We start from the raw sequence: 7,219 nt of genomic DNA, 5'->3' as shown, positions 1-7,219 counted from the left end.
GTCTGAGCAACATAGGGAGACCCTATCTCCAAGTGAAAAAAGCCAAGTCCTCTCTCAACTTGGCAGCTCAGGCCCTATTGAAAGCACTTAAATTTCTCAAACAATGCCAAGACCCCTGAGAATACATTCATGGCACCCTACCACAAGAAGCTGATTAAGAAACTCCAGTCTTTCAGCCTGGTGCCAGTAACTCATGCCTGTAATCCTAGCTATTCAGGAGACAGAGCGGAGGATGGCAGTTCAAAGTCAGTTCCAGACAAATAGTTCCTGAGACCTTATCTTGAAAATGCCCATCACAAAAAAAGCTGGCAGAGTGATTCAAGCAGTAAGAGCACCTGCCCAGTAAGTGTAAGGCCCTGAGTTCACAAACCCAGTGCTGCCAAAAAAAAAAGAAAGAAAGAAACTTGTAGTCTTAATGTCACCACAAGAGACATTTGGCGATTATAACTGGTAAAAGAAATATTTAAATCATACCATTAAAAACCTGAAAATCGTCACAGAGGGAAAGGGAGAGTAGCTCGGTGACAGAGCGCTTACTAGCCTGCACGACAGCTTAAAAAAACAAAAAAGCTGGGCAGTGGTGGCTTATGCCTATAATTCTAGGTGAGAGCTGGAAAGCTGAGATCAGGAGGATCATGGTTCAAGGCCAGCCCTGGTTTGAGAGACCCCCGTCTCCAAAATAACTGGAGCAAAATAGACCAGAGGTGTGGCTCAAGCAGTAGAGCATGAAGCCATGAGTTCCAACCCCAGTTCCACCAAAAATAAGAAAACAAATAAATTGGGAACTTGAAAACTAAAATGGCATTCTGTAAACACATTTGGTGAGCACCTAATATGTACCAGAGAACATGACGTGTATTTTTAAATATAGCCCTCATGAAGGGCTCTTACACGCTCCTGTGAGCGTGTAATACAAAAATAATACAAAAGTATTATTAGAGCAAATAACAAGATGGTTGATGTTTACTGATTTTCTTTTTTTTTTTTTTTTTGGTAGGACTGGGGTTTGAATTCAGATCTTTGCCCTTGCAAGACAGGTGTTCTACTTCTTGAGTCAGTTTCCAGTCCATCTTGCTTTGGTTATTTTGTTTGTTTTCTTTTCTTTTTTCTTTAATATTTTGGTTTGCTTTGTTTGGTTATTTTGGAGATGGGGTCTGGTGAACTATTTGCCTGGGCTGGTCCCGGACCACAATCCTCCAGATCTCAGCTTCCTAAGTAATTAGGATTGCAGGTATGAGCCACCTGCATCTGGCTTACTGATATTTTTATTAGGTATCAAACACTGCTAAGTTGGTACCACTATTGTGCTTGTTCTATAGATGAAGAGACTCATACAGATGAGGCTCATATGGATTAAGTAGTTCACCCATGGCCATAGGCAGGGTTTGAACCCAACAGATTTCACTTCAAAGCCTATGATCTTAAACTCTGTAGAACCTTTCTTCTGACAAACAGAAAGAAAATATTGAGGCCAGATTATACATGGCCTGAACTATCAGGAGGGAGACCTCCAAGGTTATGAGGACTCAGGGGTAGAGATGTGATGAAGACAGCATTTCAGAATAGTCTGTGAGCCATGTAAAGCTGCGATGAGTAGAGAGAGAGGATGAGGAGGCTAGGATGAAAGGTGTGGCTGGATCTCTAGTAAGTTTTTTCTTTGTGTTTCTTTTTTTTCTTTTTTTTGGCTGCACTGGGGTTTAAACTGAGGACCTTATACTTGTTAGGCAGGCATTCTACCACTTGAGCTACCCCACCAGCCCCTCTTTGAGTTGGGTATTTTTGAAATAGGGTCTCCCTGTTGTTCTGGCTGGCTTCAAATCAGAGATCCTCCTGATCTCTGTCTCCTAAGTAGCTGGGATTACAGGCGTGAGCCACCATTGCCCAGCTGCAGTAAGTTTAAGAGAGATGTTTTCCTCTAGAGTACATCCCAGTAATCAATTACTGAACTTTTTTCATATATATTTTTACTTATTTAGAACAGGTAACACATGCACAGAATATTACATTCTAAAGTACATAAAAGGGGGCAGGGGCAGGGGGGAGAAATGACCAAAGCCTTGTATGCACATATGAATAATAAAATAATAAAAAAAGTATGAAAAAAAAATAAAGTACATAAAGACACATAATAAAAATTAATTTGGAGCTGGGGATACAGCTCTGTGGTAAGAGTACATGTCTAGCATACACAGGACCCTGGGTTTCAATCCCAGCACTACAAAAAGAAAAAACTAAGTCTATTCTCCAGTTACCTGTTTCCTTGGTCAATCCCTCCCTCTACCAAATCAACTTTTATAGCTTCCTTTTATCTTTCCAGAGAATCATACACACACATAGGCACACACACAAATAAAACAAACCTACCAATAGCATACTGTACAGTATACATTACTCTGTCTTACTTTAAAAAAAAACATAAAATTTACCTATGTTTCTTTGAGATCATTCAATTATTAGTATATTTAGGACTAAGTTTTTGTGTTTGTTTGTTTTTGGTACTGGGGCTTGAACTCAGGATCTACAACTTGAGCCACTCCAAGTTTTTTTTCTGATGAGTTTTTTTGAGATAGGTAGGGTCTCATGAACTGTTTGCCTGGCTGGCTTTGAACCATGATGCTCATGATCTCTGAGTAGCTAGGATTACAGTTGGGAGCCCCCACAGCCCAGCCAGGACTAAGTTTTTATTAGTTACATTCTATTCCCTTGTATGTGGATGTCCCATAATTAAAAAAAAAATCTTCTAGTCCTGGATGTTTCATTTCCTTCCAGCAGCAGGATATCCTTAGGGCAAAAGGCATGTACATTTTCCTTTTTTAATTATTATTTTTTGGTAGGACTAGGGTTTAAACTTCTGGCTTCTCACTTAGACACGTACCTTTTACACATGTTGTGCAAGGGATGGAACCCAGGGCTTTGCACATGCTAGATCAGTGCTCCCACTCAGTGAGGTGCCAGTGGTTGATGCCTATAATCTTAGCTACTTGGGAGGCTGAGATCAGGAGGATAGCAGTTCGAGGTCAGCTCAGGCAAAGAGTTCCCAAGAACAGCAAAATGGGCTGGAGGTGTGGCTCAGGTGACAGAATGCCTGCTTTACAAGTGTGAAACTCCAATCCCACCAAAAAAAGAAAAAGCTATCACTGAGCTACACCTCCAGCCCCACCAATTATTCCTCAGCACAACTGCCTACATATCTCCCCTCAGTTTGTTCATCAGATGGAAGTTTTCTCGCTATGAGCTTTGTGCTTATATTCTCATCCCATCTCAGAGTGTTTTCCATGATGTACTGATTGAAGGTGGTGCAGTTTTGAGTATAAGTACCTAATATACAGACATATTTCACAAGAGAAAGAAGCTAATGCCTTACAGTCTGCCAGTACACACGTGTTGCTACTGGCCTCAACTCACAGGGTTTACACCGGAGGATGAAACTGCACTGCATTCACAATTTTACAGTTTACTTGGTTCTATCCCCTCATTTTACAGGTGAGCAACCAGACCAAGAGAGGATAGGACTTGTCCAAGATCATAAGGAGTCTCTAAGATTAACTAGGGCTGGCTTCCGGGTTGCTCATTTAATGGAACGAAAGCCATTTCCTTTGTAGCATCTTCAAATGATTTCCAAGATTTGGATCTTTCTGGTCTCTTTGAAAACTCAGTCCCAAGAAAAATAAACAAGCAAACCAAAATCCAGTCCCAGGAATGCCCTGCATTGCCATATAGCAAAATTGTAAGGAACTGTCTCCCTCTGTTGGTAACACAGTATAACTACAAAGCCTAAAACAGGCGTTGCTTGCACTAGGAAACCTAACCTCACCTCAAGGAGACTTCAGCTTTGGCTGATGTTTGAGAATTTCACCTACCTTGTTATCGCCAAGACTCAGCATAATTCTCTTCAAAGAATGGGTTCCCAGGAGAATGTGTTCCAAATAAATACAGTCCAAGAGAATGGACAATGTACAACACAAAATCTTTTATCCATGAAAGTAGTGAAGCAGTTAACAGAATTTGTTGAGTCTCAAACAGAATTTTATTATTTTTGGGTAGCACTGGGGGCTTGAACCCAGGGCCACACACTTGCTTGGCAGGCACATTACCACTTGAGCCACTCTGCCAGCTCTGTTTTGTGATTGTTTTTTTCAAGATAGGGTCTCAAGAACTATTTGCCTGGGCTGGCCTTGAACTGCGAGCCTCCTGATCTCTGCTTACCAAGTAGCTAGGATTATAATCGTAAACCGCTGGTGCCAGCTTAAACAGTATTTTTATTTTTATTTTTTATTTTATTTTATTTTATTTTTTAGCAGAGCGGAGGTCACTGATGACAGTTTTATTTATTTATTTTTCTTTTATTATTCATATGTGCATACAAGGCTTGGTTCATTTCTCCCCCCTGCCCCCACCCCCTCCCTTACCACCCACTCCACCCCTTCCCTCTCCCCCCAACCCCCTCAATACCCAGCAGAAACTATTTTTCCCTTATTTCTAATTTTGTTGTAGAGAGAGTATAAGCAATAATAGGAAGGAACAAGGGTTTTTGCTGGTTGAGATAAGGATAGCTATACAGGGAGTTGACTCACATTGATTTCCTGTGCGTGGGTGTTACCTTCTAGGTTAATTCTTTTTGATCTAAACTTTTCTCTAGTTCCTGGTCCCCTTTTCCTATTGGCCTCAGTTGCTTTTAAGGTATCTGCTTTAGTTTCTCTGCGTTGAGGGCAACAAATGCTAGCTAATTTTTTAGGTGTCTTACCTATCCTCACCCCTTCCTTGTGTGCTCTTGCTTTTATCATGTGCTCATAGTCCAATCCCATTGTTGTGTTTGCCCTTGATCTAATGTCCACATATGAGGGAGAACATACGATTTTTGGTCTTTTGGGCCAGGCTAACCTCACTCAGAATGATGTTCTCCAATTCCATCCATTTACCAGCGAATGATAACATTTCGTTCTTCTTCATGGCTGCATAGAATTCCATTGTGTATAGATACCACATTTTCTTAATCCATTCGTCAGTGGTGGGGCACTCGGCTGTTTCCATAACTTGGCTATTGTGAATAGTGCCGCAATAAACATGGGTGTGCAGGTGCCTCTGGAGTAACCTGTGTCACAGTCTTTTGGGTTTATCCCCAAGAGTGGTATTGCTGGATCAAATGGTAGATCGATGTCTAGCTTTTTAAGTAGCCTCCAAATTTTTTTCCAGAGTGGTTGTACTAGTTTACATTCCCACCAGCAGTGTAAGAGGGTTCCTTTTTCCCCGCATCCTCGCCAACACCTGTTGTTGGTGGTGTTGCTGATGATGGCTTATTCTAACAGGGGTGAGGTGGAATCTTAGCATGGTTTTAATTTGCATTTCCTTTATTGCTAGAGACGGTGAGCATTTTTTCATATGTTTTTTGGCCATTTGAATTTCTTCTTTTGAGAAAGTTCTGTTTAGTTCACTTGGCCATTTCTTTATTGGTTCATTAGTTTTGGGAGAATTTAGTTTTTTAAGTTCCCTATATATTCTGGTTATCAGTCCTTTGTCTGATGTATAGTTGGCAAATATTTTCTCCCACTCTGTGGGTGTTCTCTTCAGTTTAGAGAACATTTCTTTTGATGAACAGAAGCTTTTTAGCTTTATGAGGTCCCATTTATCTATGCTATCTCTTAGTTGCTGTGCTGCTGGGGTTTCATTGAGAAAGTTCTTACCTATACCTACTAACTCCAGAGTATTTCCTACTTTTTCCTGTATCAACTTTAGAGTTAAACAGTATTTTTAAACACACTAGGCAACTGCTCTACCACTTGAGCTATGTCCCCAGCCCTTTTATTTTTCATTTTGTTTTTGAGATAGAGTCTCCTTCATTTTGCCCAGGTTGGCCTCAAATTCCTGCCTCCACTTCCCAAGTAGCTGGGACTACAGGTATGAACCACCACACCCAGCTGCAAACAGAGAATTAGAACTACTGGTGGACTATCCACATGGATATAATAATAATAATAATAATAATAAACTAAGGTACAGGCTGGGCACCAGTGGCTCACACCTGTAATCCTTGCTACTCAGGAGGCAGAGATCAGGAGGATCGCAGTTTGAAGCCAGCCTGGGCAAATAGTTCTTGAGACCCTATCTTAAAAAAACTCTTCACAAAAAAGGGCTGGTGAAGTGGCTCAAGATGTAGGCCCTGAGTTCAAGCCCCAGTACTGCAAAACAAACAAACAAACAAACAAAAAACTACCTAAGTATGGAATTGGAATGAGAACCATCAGGCCAGTTCATGGTCAGATGTCAGGTTTGGAAGTCTTCAGTATATAGGTGGTGGCTCATAGCATGTAGGTAAGGATAGTGGACTGAGGACAGTTATGGAGATGAACCTTATTTCAGGGACAGAAAGCTGTGAAACCAGAGAATTAGTGAGCATGCATCTTTAACTTCTAAGTAAAGACCAGTAACATTTAACATGATTGCAATTCATACTAATCCCTACAAATACAAACTGCCAAATTTCACAACAGGAAGCAGTTACTTTATGAAGATTAATGGCATGCTAAAAACATGAGAAAAAAAAAAGCCCATTCCAAGTTAGATAATTTTATTAGAGTAGCAAATTGCAATGCTACGGAATGACATGTTTTGAGGGAGCAGAGGACTATGAGAACCTGTCAGCATGAAAACACATGCTACTTGCCTCTCCCCCTCATGTGTTTTGGGACATGAGGTGAGAATCACAGATCTTCCACAGGCAGGCAAGACATCCCATACTGTTTTAGGCTTTTCAGCATAGTAACTTATTAAATTCTTAATCTGCCTTTGAAAAAGTTATGATTATCTTTTTTTTTTTTTTTTGGCAGTATGGGGTTTGAACTCAGGACCTCCCGCTTGCTAGGCAGGTGCTCTACCACTTGAATCACTTCGCTGGTCCAGTTATCTCTATTTTTTTAACAACTGGGGAAATCAAGGTACCGAAACTCTATGTACGTCGCATGTGATCACACAATTTGTTCAAACTGGAAATGCCTGAAGTTGTTCACTTGTGTGCAGAAGAAAAATAAGACAAATATTGGAACAAATACAATTTCTTTTCTTCTGTGCTGGGAATGAACCCAGAACCTTATGGATGGGTTCAATTCCTCCAACCCAATTTTTTTTTTTTTTTTGGCAGTACTGGGGTACGAACTCAGGGCCTCACACTTGCTAGGCAGGTGCTCTACCACTTGAACCATCTGCCAGTCGTGTTTTGTGATGG

Source organism: Castor canadensis, chromosome 7, assembly GCF_047511655.1.
Source record: "Castor canadensis chromosome 7, mCasCan1.hap1v2, whole genome shotgun sequence".
Lineage (NCBI taxonomy): Eukaryota > Metazoa > Chordata > Mammalia > Rodentia > Castoridae > Castor > Castor canadensis.
The sequence above is the reverse complement of the archived record's forward strand: the minus strand, read 5'-3'. Positions refer to the sequence as shown.